Source organism: Aulostomus chinensis, chromosome 1 (genome assembly GCF_037954235.1).
Source record: "Aulostomus chinensis isolate RoL2024-O1b breed Wild chromosome 1, RoL_Achi_v1.0, whole genome shotgun sequence".
Lineage (NCBI taxonomy): Eukaryota > Metazoa > Chordata > Actinopteri > Syngnathiformes > Aulostomidae > Aulostomus > Aulostomus chinensis.
Genome location: NC_141320.1, coordinates 45250150 through 45270436, shown reverse-complemented (window position 1 = coordinate 45270436; position 20287 = coordinate 45250150).

Sequence of the window (20287 nt, the reverse complement as noted above, 5' to 3'; positions counted from 1 at the left end):
GATGCCACAGTGATGTAGTGATAGTTGCTAAAAACCTAAAAATGAGGCTCCAGTAATGTCGTGAGAGTTGCTACTATCCTCAAAATGATGCTAAAGTTATATGGTGAGAGTTGCTACTAATCTCAAAATGATGCTGAAAGTGATGTCGTGAGAGTTTCTACGAACCTCAAAATGATGCTACAGTGATGTGGTGAGAGTTGCTCCAAACCTAAGAAATGATGCCACTGTGATGTAGTGATACTTGCTACTAATCTCAAAATGATGCGAAAGTGATGTTGTGAGAGTTGCTATGTACCTAAGAAATGATGCTACTGTGATGTGGTGAGAATTGTTACCGACCTCAAAATGATGCTAGAGTGATGTAGTGAGAGTTGCTACTAATCTCAAAATGATGCTAAAGTGATGTTGTGAAAGTTGCTATGTACCTAAGAAATGATGCTACAGTGATGTGGTGAGAGTTGTTACCGACCTCAAAATGATGCAAGAGTGATGTCGTGAGAGTTGCTCCTAACCTAAAAATGATGCTTACAGTGATGTCGTGAGAGTTGCTACTATCCTCAAAATGATGCTGAAAGTGATGAAGTGAGAGTTGGTACAAACCTCAAAATGATGGTGACAGTCATGTAGTGAGAGTTGCTAGGAACCTCAAAATGATGCTACAGTAATGTGGTGAGAGTTGCTTAAAACCTCAAAATGATGCGACAGTGATGTAGTGAGAGTTGCTACGGACCTGAAAATGATGCTCCAGTGATGCAGTAAGAGTTGCTTAAAACCTCAAAATGATGCTACAGTGATGTGGTGAGAGTTGCTACTATCCTCCAAATGATGCTACAGTGATGTAGTGAGAGTTGCTTAAAATCTCAAATGATGCAACAGTGATGTAGTGAGAGTTGCTACGATCCTCAAAATGATGCTACAGTAATGTCTTAGGTTGCTAAAACCTCAAAATGATGCTACAGTGATGTAGTGAGAGTTGCTACGAACGTCAAAATGATGCTCCAGTGATGTAGTAAGAGTTGCTTAAAACCTTAAAATGATGCTGACAGTCATGTAGTGAGAGTTGCTACTATCCTCAAAATGATGCTAAAGTGATGTGATGAGAGTTGCTAAAAATCTCAAAATGATGCTGTAAGTAATGAAGTGAGACTTGCTACGAACCTCAATAATGCTACAGTAATGTTGTAAGTGTTGCTAAAAATCTCAAAATGATGCTAAAGTGATGTGGTGAGAGTTGCTAAAATCCTCAAAATGATGCTACAGTGATGTAGTGAGAGTTGCCACGAACCTCAAAATGATGCACCAGTAATGTAGTGAGAGTTGCTCCAAACCTCAAAATGATGCGACAGTCATGTGGAAAGAGTTGCTAAAAATCTCAAAATGATGCTAAAGTGATGTGGTGAGAGTTGAAAAAAAAAATCAAAATGATGCTGTCAGTAATGTAGTGAGAGTTGCTACGACCCTCAAAATGATGCTACAGTGATGTAGTGAGAGTTGCTAAAAACCTCAAAATGATGCTACAGTGATACAGTGAGAGTTGCTACTCATCGAAGAAATGATGCTAAAGTGATGTAGTGAGAGTTGCTTCATATCTCAAAATGATGCTACAGTGATGTGGTGAGAGTTTCTTAAAATCTTAAAATGATGCGACACTGATATGGTGAGAGTTTCTACTATCCTCCAAATGATGCTACAGTGATGTAGTGAGAGTTGCTTAAAATCTCAAATGATGCTACAGTGATGAAGTGAGAGTTGCTACGGACCTCAAAATGATGCTCCAGTGATGCAGTAAGAGTTGCTTCAAACCTCAAAATGATGCTGACAGTCATGTAGTGAGAGTTGTTAAGAACCTCAAAATGATGCTACAGTGATGTGGTGAGAGTTGATAGTAATTTCAAAATCATGCCAAAGTGATGTAATGAGAGTTGCTACTTACTTAAGAAATGATGCTACAGTGATGTGGTGAGAGTTGCTACGAACCTCAAAATGATGCTAAAGTAATGTGGTGAGAGTTGCTACGAACCTCAAAATGATTCTACAGTGATGTAGTGAGAGTTGCTACGATCCTCAAAATGATGCTACAGTAATGTATTAGGTTGCTAAAAACCTCAAAATGATGCTACAGTGATGTAGTGAGAGTTGCTACGATCCTCAAAATGATGCTACAGTAATGTATTCGGTTTTCTAAAAACCTCAAAATGATGCTCCAGTGATGCAGTAAGAGTTGCTTAAAACCTTTAAAAATGATGCTGACAGTCATGTAGTGAGAGTTGCTACTATCCTCCAAATGATGCTACAGTGATGTCGTGAGAGTTGCTAAAAATCTCAAAATGATGCTGCAGTGATGTCGTGAGAGTTGCTACTAATCTAAGAAATGATGCTACAGTGATGTGGTGAGAGTTGCTACTCACCTTAAAATGATGCTGACAGTGATGTCGTGAGAGTTGCTAAAAACCTCAAAATGATGCTACAGTGATGTAATGAGAGTTGCTAAAAACCTAAGAAATGATGCCACAGTGATGGGGTGAGAGTTGCTACTAATCTCAAAATGATGCTAAAGTGATGTAATGAGAGTTGCTACTAACCTAAGAAATGATTCTACAGTGATGTGGTGAGAGTTGCTACTAACCTCAAAATGATGGTGACAGTCATGTAGTGAGACTTGCTGCTAACCTTAAAATGATGCTGACAGTGATGTCGTGAGAGTTTCTTTGAACCTCAAAATGATGCTACAGTGATGTAATGAGAGTTGCGACAAACCTAAGAAATGATGCCACAGTGATGTAGTGATAGTTGCTAAAAACCTCAAAATGAGGCTCCAGTAATGTCGTGAGAGTTGCTACTATCCTCAAAATGATGCTAAAGTGATATGGTGAGAGTTGCTACTAATCTCAAAATGATGCTGAAAGTGATGTCGTGAGAGTTTCTACGAACCTCAAAATGATGCTACAGTGATGTAATGAGAGTTGCTACAAACCTAAGAAATGATGATACAGTGATGTGGTGAGAGTTGCTACTAATCTCAAAATGATGCTAAAGTGATGTTGTGAAAGTCGCTATGTACCAAAGAAATGATGCTCCAGTGATGTGGTGAGAGTTTTTACCGACCTCAAAATGATGCTAGAGTGATGTCGTGAGAGTTGCTACTAACCTAAAAATGATGCTTACAGTGATGTCGTTAGAGTTGCTACTATCCTCCAAAATGATGCTTCAGTAATGTAGTGAGAGTTGCTACTATCCTCAAAATGATGCTGAAAGTGATGAAGTGAGAGTTGCTACAAACCTCAAAAGGATGCTGACAGTGATGTAGTGAGAGTTGCTAAAAACCTGAAAATGATGCTACAGTGATGTGGTGCAAGTTGCTACTAATCTCAAAATGACGCGAAAGTAATGTAATGAGAGTTGCTACTTATTTCAAAATGAGGCTCCACTGATGTAATGAGAGTTGCTACTAACCTAAGAAATGATGCTACAGTAATGTAGTGAGAGTTACTACTAAATTAAAAATGATGGTGACAGTCATGTAGTGAGACTTGCTACTAACCTTAAAATGATGCTGACAGTGATGTCGTGAGAGTTTCTACGAACCTCAAAATGATGCTACAGTGATGTAATGAGAGTTGCTACTAACCTAAAAATGAGGCTCCAGTGATGTCGTGAGAGTTGCTACTATCCTCAAAATGATGCTAAAGTAATATAGTGAGAGTTGCTACAAACCTAAAAATGATGCTACAGTGATGTAATGAGAGTTGCTACTAACCTAAGAAATGATGCTACAGTGATGTCGTGAGAGTTGCTACTAACCTTAAAATGATGCTGACAGTGATGTCGTGAGAGTTTCTTCGAACCTCAAAATGATGCTACAGTGATGTAATGAGAGTTGCTAAAAACCTAAGAAATGATGCCACTGTGATGTAGTGATAGTTGCTACTAATCTCAAAATGATGCTAAAGTGATGTTGTGACAGTTGCTATGTACCTAAGAAATGATGCTACAGTGATGTGGTGAGAGTAGTTACCGACCTCAAAATGATGCTAGAGTGATGTGGTGAGAGTTGCTACGAATCTCAAAATTATGCTAAAGTGATGTTGTGAAAGTTGCTATGTACCTAAGAAATGATGCTACAGTGATGTGGTGAGAGTTGTTACCGACCTCAAAATGATGCTAGAGTGATGTCGTGAGAGTTGCTACTAACCTAAAAATGATGCTTACAGTGATGTCGTGAGAGTTGCTACTATCCACAAAATGATGCTGAAAGTGATGAAGTGAGAGTTGCTACAAACCTCAAAATGATGGTGACAGTCATGTAGTGAGAGTTGCTACGAACCTCAAAATGATGCTACAGTAATGTGGTGAGAGTTGCTTAAAACCTCAAAATGATGCTCCAGTGATGCAGTAAGAGTTGCTTAAAACCTCAAAATGATGCTACAGTGATGTAGTGAGAGTTTCTTAAAATCTCAAAATGATGCGACAGTGATGTAGTGAGAGTTGCTACTAATCTAAGAAATGATGGTAAAGTGATGTGGTGAGAGTTGCTTCAAATCTCAAAATGATGCTCCAGTGATGCAGTAAGAGTTTCTTAAAACCTTAATATGATGCCACAGTGATGTGGTGAGAGTTGCTATTAACCTAAAAAATGATGCTACAGTCATGTAGTGAGAGTTGCTAAAAACCTCAAAATGATGCTGACAGTGATGTAATGAGAGTTGCTACTAACCTAAGAAATGATGCCACAGTGATGGGGTGAGAGTTGCTACTAATCTCAAAATGATGCTAAAGTGATGTAATGAGAGTTGCTACTAACCTAAGAAATGATGCTACAGTGATGTGGTGAGAGTTGCTACTAACCTCAAAATGATGGTGACAGTCATGTAGTGAGACTTGCTGCTAACCTTAAAATGATGCTGACAGTGATGTCGTGAGAGTTTCTTTGAACCTCAAAATGATGCTACAGTGATGTAATGAGAGTTGCGACAAACCTAAGAAATGATGCCACAGTGATGTAGTGATAGTTGCTAAAAACCTCAAAATGAGGCTCCAGTAATGTCGTGAGAGTTGCTACTATCCTCAAAATGATGCTAAAGTTATATGGTGAGAGTTGCTACTAATCTCAAAATGATGCTGAAAGTGATGTCGTGAGAGTTTCTACCAACCTCAAAATGATGCTACAGTGATGTAATGAGAGTTGCTACAAACCTAAGAAATGATGCTACAGTGATGTGGTGAGAGTTGCTACTAATCTCAAAATGATGCAAAAGTGATGTTGTGAAAGTCGCTATGTACCTAAGAAATGATGCTCCAGTGATGTGGTGAGAGTTGTTACCGACCTCAAAATGATGCTAGAGTGATGTCGTGAGAGTTGCTACTATCCTCCAAATGATGCGACAGTAATGTGGTAAGAGTTGCTAAAAAACTCAAAATGATGCTAAAGTGATGTGGTGAGAGTTGAAAAAAAAAATCAAAATGATGCTGTCAGTAATGTAGTGAGAGTTGCTACGACCCTCAAAATGATGCTACAGTGATGTAGTGAGAGTTGCTAAAAACCTCAAAATGATGCTACAGTGATACAGTGAGAGTTGCTACTCATCTAAAGAAATGATGCTAAAGTGATGTCGTGAGAGTTGCTTCAAATCTCAAAATGATGCTACAGTGATGTAGTGAGAGTTGCTTAAAATCTCAAATGATGCTCCAGTGATGCAGTAAGAGTTGCTTAAAACCTCAAAATGATGCTGACAGTCATGTAGTGAGAGTTGTTAAGAACCTCAAAATGATGCTACAGTGATGTGGTGAGAGTTGATAGTAATTTCAAAATCATGCCAAAGTGATGTAATGAGAGTTGCTACTTACTTAAGAAATGATGCTACAGTGATGTGGTGAGAGTTGCTACGAACCTCAAAATGATGCTAAAGTAATGTGGTGAGAGTTGCTACGAACCTCAAAATGATTCTACAGTGATGTTGTGAGAGTTGCTACGATCCTCAAAATGATGCTACAGTAATGTATTAGGTTGCTAAAAACCTCAAAATGATGCTCCAGTGATGCAGTAAGAGTTGCTTAAAACCTTTAAAAATGATGCTGACAGTCATGTCGTGAGAGTTGCTACTATCCTCCAAATGATGCTACAGTGATGTCGTGAGAGTTGCTAAAAATCTCAAAATGATGTGACAGTGATGTAGGAAGAGTTGCTAAAAACCTCAAAATGATGCTGCAGTGATGTAGGAAGAGTTGCTAAAAACCTCAAAATGATGCTGCAGTGATGTAGTGACAGTTGCTTCTAATCTCAGAAATGATGCTAAAGTGATGTGGTGAGAGTTGCTAAAAATCTCAAAATGATGCTCCAGTGATGCAGTGAGAGTTGCTTAAAACCTTAAAATGATGCCACAGTGATGTGGTGAGAGTTGCTAAAAACCTCAAAATGATGCTGACAGTGATATAATGAGAGTTGCTACTAACCTAAGAAATGATGCCACAGTGATGGGGTGAGAGTTACTACGAACCTCAAAATGATTCTACAGTGATGTAGTGAGAGTTGCTACTAATCTCAAAATGATGCTAAAGTGATGTAATGAGAGTTGCTACTAACCTAAGAAATGATTCTACAGTGATGTGGTGAGAGTTGCTACTAATCTCAAAATGATGCTGCAGTGATGTAATGAGAGTTGCTACTAACCTAAGAAATGATGCTACAGTGATGTGGTGAGAGTTGCTACTAACCTCAAAATGATGGTGACAGTCATGTAGTGAGACTTGCTGCTAACCTTAAAATGATGCTGACAGTGATGTCGTGAGTTTCTTTGAACCTCAAAATGATGCTACAGTGATGTAATGAGAGTTGCGACAAACCTAAGAAATGATGCCACAGTGATGTAGTGATAGTTGCTAAAAACCTCAAAATGAGGCTCCAGTAATGTCGTGAGAGTTGCTACTATCCTCAAAATGATGCTAAAGTTATATGGTGAGAGTTGCTACTAATCTCAAAATGATGCTGAAAGTGATGTCGTGAGAGTTTCTACGAACCTCAAAATGATGCTACAGTGATGTAATGAGAGTTGCTACAAACCTAAGAAATGATGCTACAGTGATGTGGTGAGAGTTGCTACTAATCTCAAAATGATGCTAAAGTGATGTTGTGAAAGTCGCTATGTACCTAAGAAATGATGCTCCAGTGATGTGGTGAGAGTTGTTACCGACCTCAAAATGATGCTAGAGTGATGTCGTGAGAGTTGCTACTAACCTAAAAATGATGCTTACAGTGATGTCGTTAGAGTTGCTACTATCCTCCAAAATGATGCTTCAGTAATGTAGTGAGAGTTGCTACTATCCTCAAAATGATGCTGAAAGTGATGAAGTGAGAGTTGCGACAAACCTCAAAAGGATGCTGACAGTGATATCGTGAGAGTTGCTAAAAACCTGAAAATGATGCTACAGTGATGTGGTGCAAGTTGCTACTAATCTCAAAATGATGCTACAGTAATGTAATGAGAGTTGCTACTTATTTCAAAATGAGGCTCCACTGATGTAATGAGAGTTGCTACTAACCTAAGAAATGATGCTACAGTAATGTAGTGAGAGTTACTACGAAATTAAAAATAATGGTGACAGTCATGTAGTGAGACTTGCTACTAACCTTAAAATGATGCTGACAGTGATGTCGTGAGAGTTTCTACGAACCTCAAAATGATGCTACAGTGATTTAATGAGAGTTGCTAGTAACCTAAAAATGAGGCTCCAGTGATGTCGTGAGAGTTGCTACTATCCTCAAAATGATGCTAAAGTAATATAGTGAGAGTTGCTACGAACCTAAAAATGATGCTACAGTGATGTAATGAGAGTTGCTACTAACCTAAGAAATGATGCTACAGTGATGTCGTGAGAGTTGCTACTAACCTGAAAATGATGGTGACCGTCATGTAGTGAGAGTTGCTAAAAACCTCAAAAGGATACTGACAGTAATGTAGTATCCTTGCTAAAAACCTGAAAATGATGCTGACAGTGATGTAATGAGAGTTGCTATGAACCTAAGAAATGATGCTACAGTGATGTGGTGAGAGTTGCTACTATCCTCCAAATGATGCTGACAGTCATGTGAGCTTCATCAAGACCCAGGCCTCTATTTGTGGTCATGCATCATTGTGGCTGACCAATGGTCCAACTTCATCAGTCAGTCAGTCAGAGACATTAGCATTTGTCGGCCTGGCCTGCTGCCAAAGACTAACTCTGCTTTAGTTGATTTACCTGTGCAGCCATGTCACACTCCTCTCGGCCACCTCCAAGGTCAGACGTCAGGTTAAACCAGCCAATGGCGGAAGAATCACTCTCAGAATCTGAAGCGCTCGTAGCTGCAGGGTTTTTCCACACAGCTTCTGTTGAGAGACAAAGTCCATCACTTGATTAACTCTCACCAACAGAAATGTGCAGTTTTCCACTCAGGACAGCTGCTGCATGCTGCTGTTTGTAAAAAGAAGGTCCAGTGGATCCGTTCAGTTCTACATTATTCAGCAGAGAGATGTCACCATTGAATAATGACCATATTTCCTAAAATTATAGCTCAACCACAGAGGGACCAGGCTACTAGAATGACCTCTGTTTACTAGAAGTGCTTCTCCTACGGTGGTGAACTCCTCAGCTGTCAGTGGAGTCAAATCTGTCTTCGAGAGGCCAGAGGTTCCCACACTGGTTCCCTCTCATCATGCAGCCCTGACAGCTGTGTGTGCTGTTCCAGCGTGTTGGCACCTCACTGATGAGTTTCAGGGTTGGCCCTCCCATCTGTTGCTGCACCTGAGCCAGCTTCTCCTTGGCTGTAGTGCTGATCTGAAGGATGTGACAGTGTTCCTGGCTTTGTGTCTGATGATGGAAGTGGGGATCTGATCACAGGATTTTCTGACTCCTAGATTCAGACGATGTGTAGTGCAGACTGAGTGGTGAATTTGGAGCTGTCTAGTGGATGCTGTCATGTTTGGTGCTGCGTCGCTCACAAGACACTTGACTTTGTTGGTGATGGCCCAGTCCTCCATCAGGCCTCTTTGGACTGGGGCCAAACTGTCAGCAGGGTGACTTTGTGGAAAGTCTTGCACTCCCAACACATTCATTCTCACTAATGCAGTGACAGGTCAGAGCCAAGGGAGCCTCCATGTCCACAGATGTCCACATGGCAGCTGGACTTCCTTTTTCACTCCTTCCCGTTCCTCCTGGTACTTTTTGGCCACCGTTTGTTTGATGGTCTGAAAATGACACCCAGAGTAAATCAATACATTGAAATTAGAGATGAAATAAACTGGAGATATCAACGACTGCTTTAGATCATTTCCACACAAACCTTTCTGGTTGGCAAACATATGAGGCTCAAGGACCTGAACCAGTTCCCTGAACCCTTCCCTCTCAACAGTGCTGAGGGGCTGGCAGTCCTTCAGGATGAAATTCAGCAGAGCCTCATCCAGCATCTGCTTCCTGGAAGCTGGATGGTTAAAGATGAAGGAGAGAAGAAATGAAGAGGAATTAATGATCAATGAAGCAACTGTGAGTCAGTTGGACAGTGTCTGTATACCTGAGTTCATCCTGGTGGATCTGGGACTTCATTCTCATGCCTGGCCCCATCATGCCTCAGCACTGAAGAGGTGCTTTTGTTGAGATGAGACGCTTCTGTCCAACAAATGCCACATTCAACCTGCAGAAAAGAACATGAGTACTCAGCTAAAAGTTCCTTTCTTCATGGTGACTGGTGTTTCTTAGTCTTAGACCACCAGGTTTCCAATGAGGTGTATCGGATACGTTGTTGTGTGCCGCTGAAATCCGTCCAATTCCGGCGTTGTTTCCTCATGAAATATGTTTGCCTTAAAGCTCATTAAAGTGTTGAACCACAATATCGTTCACCGTAACTTAGTCAACTTCAAGATAACCTACTTCTACATTCCAGTCCCGGCTGCTCCTGTTCTGCTGCAGTCCAGAAAACAACAACCCGATACAATTGGCGCTCCTTCCCACAGCTCCGGCCCGGATCCGCATGGTTCCGCTGACTGACTGTGAGACGCGCTCCCTCCAGAGTGGCACAGCCCGATGGGGGTCCTTATCTGGCACGGGGGCGTAAAACAGGTGCGACTGGAAAGCCTGGTTTATTCTGCGTCGAGGGAACGCGTTGCTCTGCAATTCACCGCCAAGCCGCTAGGGGGTGTGGCTTTGTCTTTGTATTGTTTACGGGGCTCTTGTCGGATTCCTTGGTTTTCTTCCGGTCACAGACAACAATTGTTGGCCATTTGTCAGTCTTTGTAGTGCCGCCAATAATCCTTTCTTCGGCTTGGTCCATTTTTTCTTGACGCTTTCACCACAGAAACTTTGAAAATGGCGGTGTTGTTGTGCTGCGACTGAACCGGAAATGACGTTCTGAGCGGACCAATTACAGTCCTCGACGTTGACGTCACCACGCGTTTACGCGACACGGAGGCAGGATTTTGTTGGGGTTTGCGTCGACGCGACGCAGAAGCATAAATCAGGCTTTCGTGGTTTAGAATCTCACGCCAAGCCGGAGAACCAGGTCTTGAATCAGTCACGTGGTCACTGCCGGTCGGCGAGGCTTTGGACGTCACTAAATACGTCATCGATAACCGTTTTTCAAAACGAAATCCTGGATCACTCCACTCATCACTACCGCTGCTACCAGGTTAGCGAGTCTGGAGTGGCACAGAGAACAGAGCTTGGACTCTGCTCGTTTTGAAGAAGAAGAAGAAGAAAAGAAGCGGAAGGCCTCGGTCTTTGTCTCCTGAAGGCTGAGTGGCGTCGGTAGAACCTCAACATGTGCGCCACGCAGCTGCTGCGGGTGTCGGTCCAGGAGCGGATCCTCGCCGCCGCTGAAGACTTCCTGCTGCAGCTGGGAGAAGGAGACTCAGCGGCTGGAGTCCCGGTGCTGAGAGCGCTGCTCACCGAGCGGCTGGCGGCGGCCGCGGAGCAGATCGTGGCTCTGCTGGAGGAAACCGTGGCGGAGTACGAGCGGGAGAACCACCGGCAGAGGTTGCTGCTCGATGCCGTGCTGAAGCCCCGAGTCAGGCTGGACAGAGCAGGTGAGTCCCCCCACACTGACCAGGAGAACCGAGAGACCGCAGTCCTGCCAGCAAGTGTCTCCGGTCTGGTTGTGTCCGTAATCCGGGTCATTGTGCTCAGACCGTCTGAGCAGGAGTGGAACAACGTAGAAGTGTTTCGTAGTTGACGGCTATTCGGTGTTGGTGGAGCCTTAAAACCTCACCTGGCTCGGGACACGCTGGGCGCCATCTTGGCTGCTTCCTGACCAACAAGTAGATGGCGCTGTTTGGTTTCCAGGCTGCGTCCTTCCCGCCGTAGTTCTACTGCTTTTTGTATTTGTTTGGAAGAAAAAAACAAAACTAAGAAACACGGAGAAACATCTCATAGGTTACACGTTACAAATTTTGTCCCAGCCAGAGTTTTCCTCAATTACTGGAAAGGAAAGGGACATTTCCTGATTATTTTTAATAAACTAATCTTCGACCTTGGCTGACTGCATGTTGCTGTGTTTGGGTGGACTGACATGTTTAGCATCAGTACAGGTTCCCTCTGGTTCTAGGGACTGAACTCTCATTCTCCTACAGGGTCTCATTCTAGAAATGAACATTCTGACTAGCAGATGTGATCATGAATGGACAAAACCATTCAGCAGAGGGGACCTATGACCTTTGACCTGGGTGACACAACGTTGATCCAAGCATCTGAAGCCAGCGTTTCTGCTCCCAGTTTGCTGACTGGTCCTCAGTAGCAGGACGTCTCTTTTCATTGAGTTGATTTCTGTTTCTGTCTGTTGCTCCGCTGTTTCAGAGTCAAATGAAGAGATTTCTGATGTTGCTGTTTGTGTCCTGCAGATGTGGAGCAGCTGCTGGTGATTAAAGAAGAGGTTCCCCCTGAGCTGCAGGACCCAGAGCCCCCCCACATTAAAGAGGAGTGGGAGGAGCTCTGGACCAGTGAGGAGGGAGGGCAGCTTCAAGGGCAGGAGGAGGCTGATATCACCACGTTCCCCTTCACTCTTCACAGGAACCAGAGTGAAGGGGACGAAGAGAAACCTCAGTTCCCACAGCTTCATCAGAGTCTAACTGAGGAGAACTTGAAAGAAGAGTCTCTGAGCAGCAGCCCAGTTCATCCTCTGAAATGATGCAGTAAGAGTTGCTTAAAACCTTAAAATGATGCCACAGTGATGTGGTGAGAGTTGCTACTAACCTAAAAAATGATGCTACAGTCATGTAGTGAGAGTTGCTAAAAACCTCAAAATGATGCTGACAGTGATGTAATGAGAGTTGCTACTAACCTAAGAAATGATGCTACAGTGATGTGGTGAGAGTTGCTACAAACCTAAGAAATGATGCCACAGTGATGTAGTGATAGTCGCTAAAAACCTAAAAATGAGGCTCCAGTAATGTGGTGAGAGTTGCTACTATCCTCAAAATGATGCTAAAGTTATATGGTGAGAGTTGCTACTAATCTCAAAATGATGCTGAAAGTGATGTCGTGAGAGTTTCTACGAACCTCAAAATGATGCTACAGTGATGTGGTGAGAGTTGCTACAAACCTAAGAAATGATGCCACTGTGATGTAGTGATAGTTGCTACTAATCTCAAAATGATGCTAAAGTGATGTTGTGAGAGTTGCTATGTACCTAAGAAATGATGCTACTGTGATGTGGTGAGAATTGTTACCGACCTCAAAATGATGCTAGAGTGATGTTGTGAAAGTTGCAATGTACCTAAGAAATGATGCTAGAGTGATGTGGTGAGAGTTGTTACCGACCTCAAAATGATGCAAGAGTGATGTCGTGAGAGTTGCTCCTAACCTAAAAATGATGCTTACAGTGATGTCGTGAGAGTTGCTACTATCCTCAAAATGATGCTGAAAGTGATGAAGTGAGAGTTGCTACAAACCTCAAAATGATGGTGACAGTCATGTAGTGAGAGTTGCTAGGAACCTCAAAATGATGCTACAGTAATGTGGTGAGAGTTGCTTAAAACCTCAAAATGATGCGACAGTGATGTATTGAGAGTTGCTACGGACCTGAAAATGATGCTCCAGTGATGCAGTAAGAGTTGCTTAAAACCTCAAAATGATGCTACAGTGATGTGGTGAGAGTTTCTTAAAACCTCAAAATGATGCTACAGTGATGTAGTGAGAGTTGCTACGAACGTCAAAATGATGCTCCAGTGATGTAGTAAGAGTTGCTTAAAACCTTAAAATGATGCTGACAGTCATGTAGTGAGAGTTGCTACTATCCTCAAAATGATGCTAAAGTGATGTGATGAGAGTTGCTAAAAATCTCAAAATGATGCTGTAAGTAATGAAGTGAGACTTGCTACGAACCTCAATAATGCTACAGTAATGTTGTAAGTGTTGCTAAAAATCTCAAAATGATGCTAAAGTGATGTGGTGAGAGTTGCTAAAATCCTCAAAATGATGCTACAGTGATGTAGTGAGAGTTGCCACGAACCTCAAAATGATGCACCAGTAATGTAGTGAGAGTTGCTCCAAACCTCAAAATGATGCGACAGTCATGTGGAAAGAGTTGCTAAAAATCTCAAAATGATGCGAAAGTGATGTGGTGAGAGTTGAAAAAAAAAATCAAAATGATGCTGTCAGTAATGTAGTGAGAGTTGCTACGACCCTCAAAATGATGCTACAGTGATCCAGTGAGAGTTGCTACTCATCGAAGAAATGATGCTAAAGTGATGTAGTGAGAGTTGCTTCATATCTCAAAATGATGCTACAGTGATGTGGTGAGAGTTTCTTAAAATCTTAAAATGATGCGACACTGATATGGTGAGAGTTTCTACTATCCTCCAAATGATGCTACAGTGATGTAGTGAGAGTTGCTTAAAATCTCAAATGATGCTACAGTGATGTAGTGAGAGTTGCTACGGACCTCAAAATGATGCTCCAGTGATGCAGTAAGAGTTGCTTAAAACCTCAAAATGATGCTGACAGTCATGTAGTGAGAGTTGTTAAGAACCTCAAAATGATGCTACAGTGATGTGGTGAGAGTTGATAGTAATTTCAAAATCATGCCAAAGTGATGTAATGAGAGTTGCTACTTACTTAAGAAATGATGCTACAGTGATGTGGTGAGAGTTGCTACGAACCTCAAAATGATGCTAAAGTAATGTGGTGAGAGTTGCTACGAACCTCAAAATGATTCTACAGTGATGTAGTGAGAGTTGCTACGATCCTCAAAATGATGCTACAGTAATGTATTAGGTTGCTAAAAACCTCAAAATGATGCTACAGTGATGTAGTGAGAGTTGCTACGATCCTCAAAATGATGCTACAGTAATGTATTCGGTTGACTAAAAACCTCAAAATGATGCTCCAGTGATGCAGTAAGAGTTGCTTAAAACCTTTAAAAATGATGCTGACAGTCATGTAGTGAGAGTTGCTACTATCCTCCAAATGATGCTACAGTGATGTCGTGAGAGTTGCTAAAAATCTCAAAATGATGCTGCAGTGATGTCGTGAGAGTTGCTACTAATCTAAGAAATGATGCTACAGTGATGTGGTGAGAGTTGCTACTCACCTTAAAATGATGCTGACAGTGATGTCGTGAGAGTTTCTTCGAACCTCAAAATGATGCTACAGTGATGTAATGAGAGTTGCTAAAAACCTAAGAAATGATGCCACAGTGATGGGGTGAGAGTTGCTACTAATCTCAAAATGATGCTAAAGTGATGTAAAGAGAGTTGCTACTAACCTAAGAAATGATGCTACAGTGATGTGGTGAGAGTTTCTTTGAACCTCAAAATGATGCTACAGTGATGTAATGAGAGTTGCGACAAACCTAAGAAATGATGCCACAGTGATGTCGTGAGAGTTGCTACTAACCTAAAAATGATGCTTACAGTGATGTCGTTAGAGTTGCTACTATCCTCCAAAATGATGCTTCAGTAATGTAGTGAGAGTTGCTACTATCCTCAAAATGATGCTGAAAGTGATGAAGTGAGAGTTGCTACAAACCTCAAAAGGATGCTGACAGTGATGTAGTGAGAGTTGCTAAAAACCTGAAAATGATGCTACAGTGATGTGGTGAAAGTTGCTACTAATCTCAAAATGATGCGAAAGTAATGTAATGAGAGTTGCTACTTATTTCAAAATGAGGCTCCACTGATGTAATGAGAGTTGCTACTAACCTAAGAAATGATGCTACAGTAATGTAGTGAGAGTTACTACTAAATTAAAAATGATGGTGACAGTCATGTAGTGAGACTTGCCACTAACCTTAAAATGATGCTGACAGTGATGTCGTGAGAGTTTCTACGAACCTCAAAAAGGATGCTACAATGATGTAATGAGAGTTGCTACTAACCTAAAAATGAGGCTCCAGTGATGTCGTGAGAGTTGCTACTATCCTCAAAATGATGCTAAAGTAATATAGTGAGAGTTGCTACGAACCTAAAAATGATGCTACAGTGATGTAATGAGAGTTGCTACTAACCTAAGAAATGATGCTACAGTGATGTCGTGAGAGTTGCTACTAACCTTAAAATGATGCTGACAGTGATGTCGTGAGAGTTTCTTCGAACCTCAAAATGATGCTAAAGTGATGTAATGAGAGTTGCTAAAAACCTAAGAAATGATGCCACTGTGATGTAGTGATAGTTGCTACTAATCTCAAAATGATGCTAAAGTGATGTTGTGACAGTTGCTATGTACCTAAGAAATGATGCTACAGTGATGTGGTGAGAGTTGTTACCGACCTCAAAATGATGCTAGAGTGATGTGGTGAGAGTTGCTACGAATCTCAAAATTATGCTAAAGTGATGTTGTGAAAGTTGCTATGTACCTAAGAAATGATGCTACAGTGATGTGGTGAGAGTTGTTACCGACCTCAAAATGATGCTAGAGTGATGTCGTGAGAGTTGCTACTAACCTAAAAATGATGCTGACAGTGATGTCGTGAGAGTTGCTACTATCCTCAAAATGATGCTGAAAGTGATGAAGTGAGAGTTGCTACAAACCTCAAAATGATGGTGACAGTCATGTAGTGAGAGTTGCTACGAACCTCAAAATGATGCTACAGTAATGTGGTGAGAGTTGCTTAAAACCTCAAAATGATGCTCCAGTGATGCAGTCAGAGTTGCTTAAAACCTCAAAATGATGCTACAGTGATGTGGTGAGAGTTTCTTAAAATCTCAAAATGATGCGACAGTGATGTGGTGAGAGTTGCTAAAAATCTCAAAATGATGCTAAAGTGATATAGTGAGAGTTGCTACTAACCTAAGAAATGATGCTACAGTGATGTGGTGAGAGTTGCTACGAACCTCAAAATGATGCTACAGTAATGTGGTGAGAGTTGCTACGAACCTCAAAATGATGCTCCAGTGATGTAGTAAGAGTTGCTACGAACCTCAAAATGATGCTGACAGTCATGAAGTGAGATTTGCTACTATCCTCAAAATGATGCTACAGTGATGTAGGAAGAGTTGCTAAAAACCTCAAAATGATGCTGCAGTGATGTAGTGAGAGTTGCTACTAATCTAAGAAATGATGGTAAAGTGATGTGGTGAGAGTTGCTTCAAATCTCAAAATGATGCTCCAGTGATGCAGTAAGAGTTGCTTAAAACCTTAAAATGATGCTGACAGTGATGTAGTGAGAGTTGCTAAAAACCTCAAAATGATGCTGACAGTGATGTAATGAGAGTTGCTACTAACCTAAGAAATGATGCCACAGTGATGGGGTGAGAGTTGCTACTAATCTCAAAATGATGCTAAAGTGATGTAATGAGAGTTGCTACTAACCTAAGAAATGATGCTACAGTGATGTGGTGAGAGTTGCTACTAACCTCAAAATGATGGTGACAGTCATGTAGTGAGACTTGCTGCTAACCTTAAAATGATGCTGACAGTGATGTCGTGAGAGTTTCTTTGAACCTCAAAATGATGCTACAGTGATGTAATGAGAGTTGCGACAAACCTAAGAAATGATGCCACAGTGATGTAGTGATAGTTGCTAAAAACCTCAAAATGAGGCTCCAGTAATGTCGTGAGAGTTGCGACTATCCTCAAAATGATGCTAAAGTTATATGGTGAGAGTTGCTACTAATCTCAAAATGATGCTGAAAGTGATGTCGTGAGAGTTTCTACGAACCTCAAAATGATGCTACAGTGATGTAATGAGAGTTGCTACAAACCTAAGAAATGATGCTACAGTGATGTGGTGAGAGTTGCTACTAATCTCAAAATGATGCTAAAGTGATGTTGTGAAAGTCGCTATGTACCTAAGAAATGATGCTCCAGTGATGTGGTGAGAGTTGTTACCGACCTCAAAATGATGCTAGAGTGATGTCGTGAGAGTTGCTACTAACCTAAAAATGATGCTTACAGTGATGTCGTTAGAGTTGCTACTATCCTCCAAAATGATGCTTCAGTAATGTAGTGAGAGTTGCTACTATCCTCAAAATGATGCTGAAAGTGATGAAGTGAGAGTTGCTACAAACCTCAAAAGGATGCTGACAGTGATGTAGTGAGAGTTGCTAAAAACCTGAAAATGATGCTACAGTGATGTGGTGCAAGTTGCTACTAATCTCAAAATGACGCGAAAGTAATGTACTGAGAGTTGCTACTTATTTCAAAATGAGGCTCCACTGATGTAATGAGAGTTGCTACTAACCTAAGAAATGATGCAACAGTAATGTAGTGAGAGTTACTACTAAATTAAAAATGATGGTGACAGTCATGTAGTGAGACTTGCTCCTAACCTTAAAATGATGCTGACAGTGATGTCGTGAGAGTTGCTACGAACCTAAAAATGATGCTACAGTGATGTAATGAGAGTTGCTACTAACCTAAGAAATGATGCTACAGTGATGTCGTGAGAGTTGCTACTAACCTGAAAATGATGCTACAGTGATGTCGTGAGAGTTGCTCCAAACCTAAAAAATGATGGTGACCGTCATGTAGTGAGAGTTGCTAAAAACCTCAAAAGGATACTGACAGTAATGTAGTATCCTTGCTAAAAACCTTAAAATGATGCTGACAGTGATGTAATGAGAGTTGCTATGAACCTAAGAAATGATGCTACAGTGATGTGGTGAGAGTTGCTACTATCCTCCAAATGATGCTGACAGTCATGTGAGCTTCATCAAGACCCAGGCCTCTATTTGTGGTCATGCATCATTGTGGCTGACCAATGGTCCAACTTCATCAGTCAGTCAGTCAGAGACATTAGCATTTGTCGGCCTGGCCTGCTGCCAAAGACTAACACTGCTTTAGTTGATTTACCTGTGCAGCCATGTCACGCTCCTCTCGGCCACCTCCACGGTCAGACGCCAGGTTAAACCAGCCAATGGCGGAAGAATCACTCTCAGAATCTGAAGCGCTCATAGCTGCAGGGTTTTTCCACACAGCTTCTGTTGAGAGACAAAGTCCATCACTTGATTAACTCTCACCAACAGAAATGTGCAGTTTTCCACTCAGGACAGCTGCTGCATGCTGCTGTTTGTAAAAAGAAGGTCCAGTGGATCCGTTCAGTTCTACATTATTCAGCAGAGAGATGTCACCATTGAATAATGACCATATTTCCTAAAATTATAGCTCAACCACAGAGGGACCAGGCTACTAGAATGACCTCTGTTTACTAGAAGTGCTTCTCCTATGGTGGTGAACTCCTCAGCTGTCAGTGGAGTCAAATCTGTCTTAGAGAGGCCAGAGGTTCCCACACTGGTTCCCTCTCATCATGCAGCCCTGACAGCTGTGTGTGCTGTTCCAGCGTGTTGGCACCTCACTGATGAGTTTCAGGGTTGGCCCTCCCATCTGTTGCTGCACCTGAGCCAGCTTCTCCTTGGCTGTAGTGCTGATCTGAAGGATGTGACAGTGTTCCTGGCTTTGTGTCTGATGATGGAAGTGGGGATCTGATCACAGGATTTTCTGACTCCTAGATTCAGACGATGTGCAGTGCAGACTGAGTGGTGAATTTGGAGCTGTCTAGTGGATGCTGTCATGTTTGGTGCTGCGTCGCTCACAAGACACTTGACTTTGTTGGTGATGGCCCAGTCCTCCATCAGGCCTCTTTGGACTGGGGCCAAACTGTCAGCAGGGTGACTTTGTGGAAAGTCTTGCACTCCCAACACATTCATTCTCACTAATGCAGTGACAGGTCAGAGCCAAGGGAGCCTCCATGTCCACAGATGTCCACATGGCAGCTGGACTTCCTTTTTCACTCCTTCCCGTTCCTCCTGGTACTTTTTGGCCACCGTTTGTTTGATGGTCTGAAAATGACACCCAGAGTAAATCAATACATTGAAATTAGAGATGAAATAAACTGGAGATATCAACGACTGCTTTAGATCATTTCCACACAAACCTTTCTGGTTGGCAAACATATGAGGCTCAAGGACCTGAACCAGTTCCCTGAACCCTTCCCTCTCAACAGTGCTGAGGGGCTGGCAGTCCTTCAGGATGAAATTCAGCAGAGCCTCATCCAGCATCTGCTTCCTGGAAGCTGGATGGTTAAAGATGAAGGAGAGAAGAAATGAATAGGAATTAATGATCAATGAAGCAACTGTGAGTCAGTTGGAGAGTGGCTGTATACCTGAGTTCATCCTGGTGGATCTGGGACTTCATTCTCATGCCTGGCCCCATCATGCCTCAGCACTGAAGAGGTGCTTTTGTTGAGATGAGACGCTTCTGTCCAACAAATGCCACATTCAACCTGCAGAAAAGAACATGAGTACTCAGCTAAAAGTTCCTTTCTTCATGGTGACTGGTGTTTCTTAGTCTTAGACCACCAGGTTTCCAATGAGGTGTATCGGATACGTTGTTGTGTGCCGCTGAAATCCGTCCAATTCCGGCGTTGTTTCCTCATGAAATATGTTTGCCTTAAAGCTCATTAAAGTGTTGAACCACAATATCGTTCACCATAACTTAGTCAACTTCAAGATAACCTACTTCTACATTCCAGTCCCGGCTGCTCCTGTTCTGCTGCAGTCCAGAAAACAACAACCCGATACAATTGGCGCTCCTTCCCACAGCTCCGGCCCGGATCCGCATGGTTCCGCTGACTGACTGTGAGACGCGCTCCCTCCAGAGTGGCACAGCCCGATGGGGGTCCTTATCTGGCACGGGGGCGTAAAACAGGTGCGACTGGAAAGCCTGGTTTATTCTGCGTCGAGGGAACGCGTTGCTCTGCAATTCACCGCCAAGCCGCTAGGGGGTGTGGCTTTGTCTTTGTATTGTTTACGGGGCTCTTGTCGGATTCCTTGGTTTTCTTCCGGTCACAGACAACAATTGTTGGCCATTTGTCAGTCTTTGTAGTGCCGCC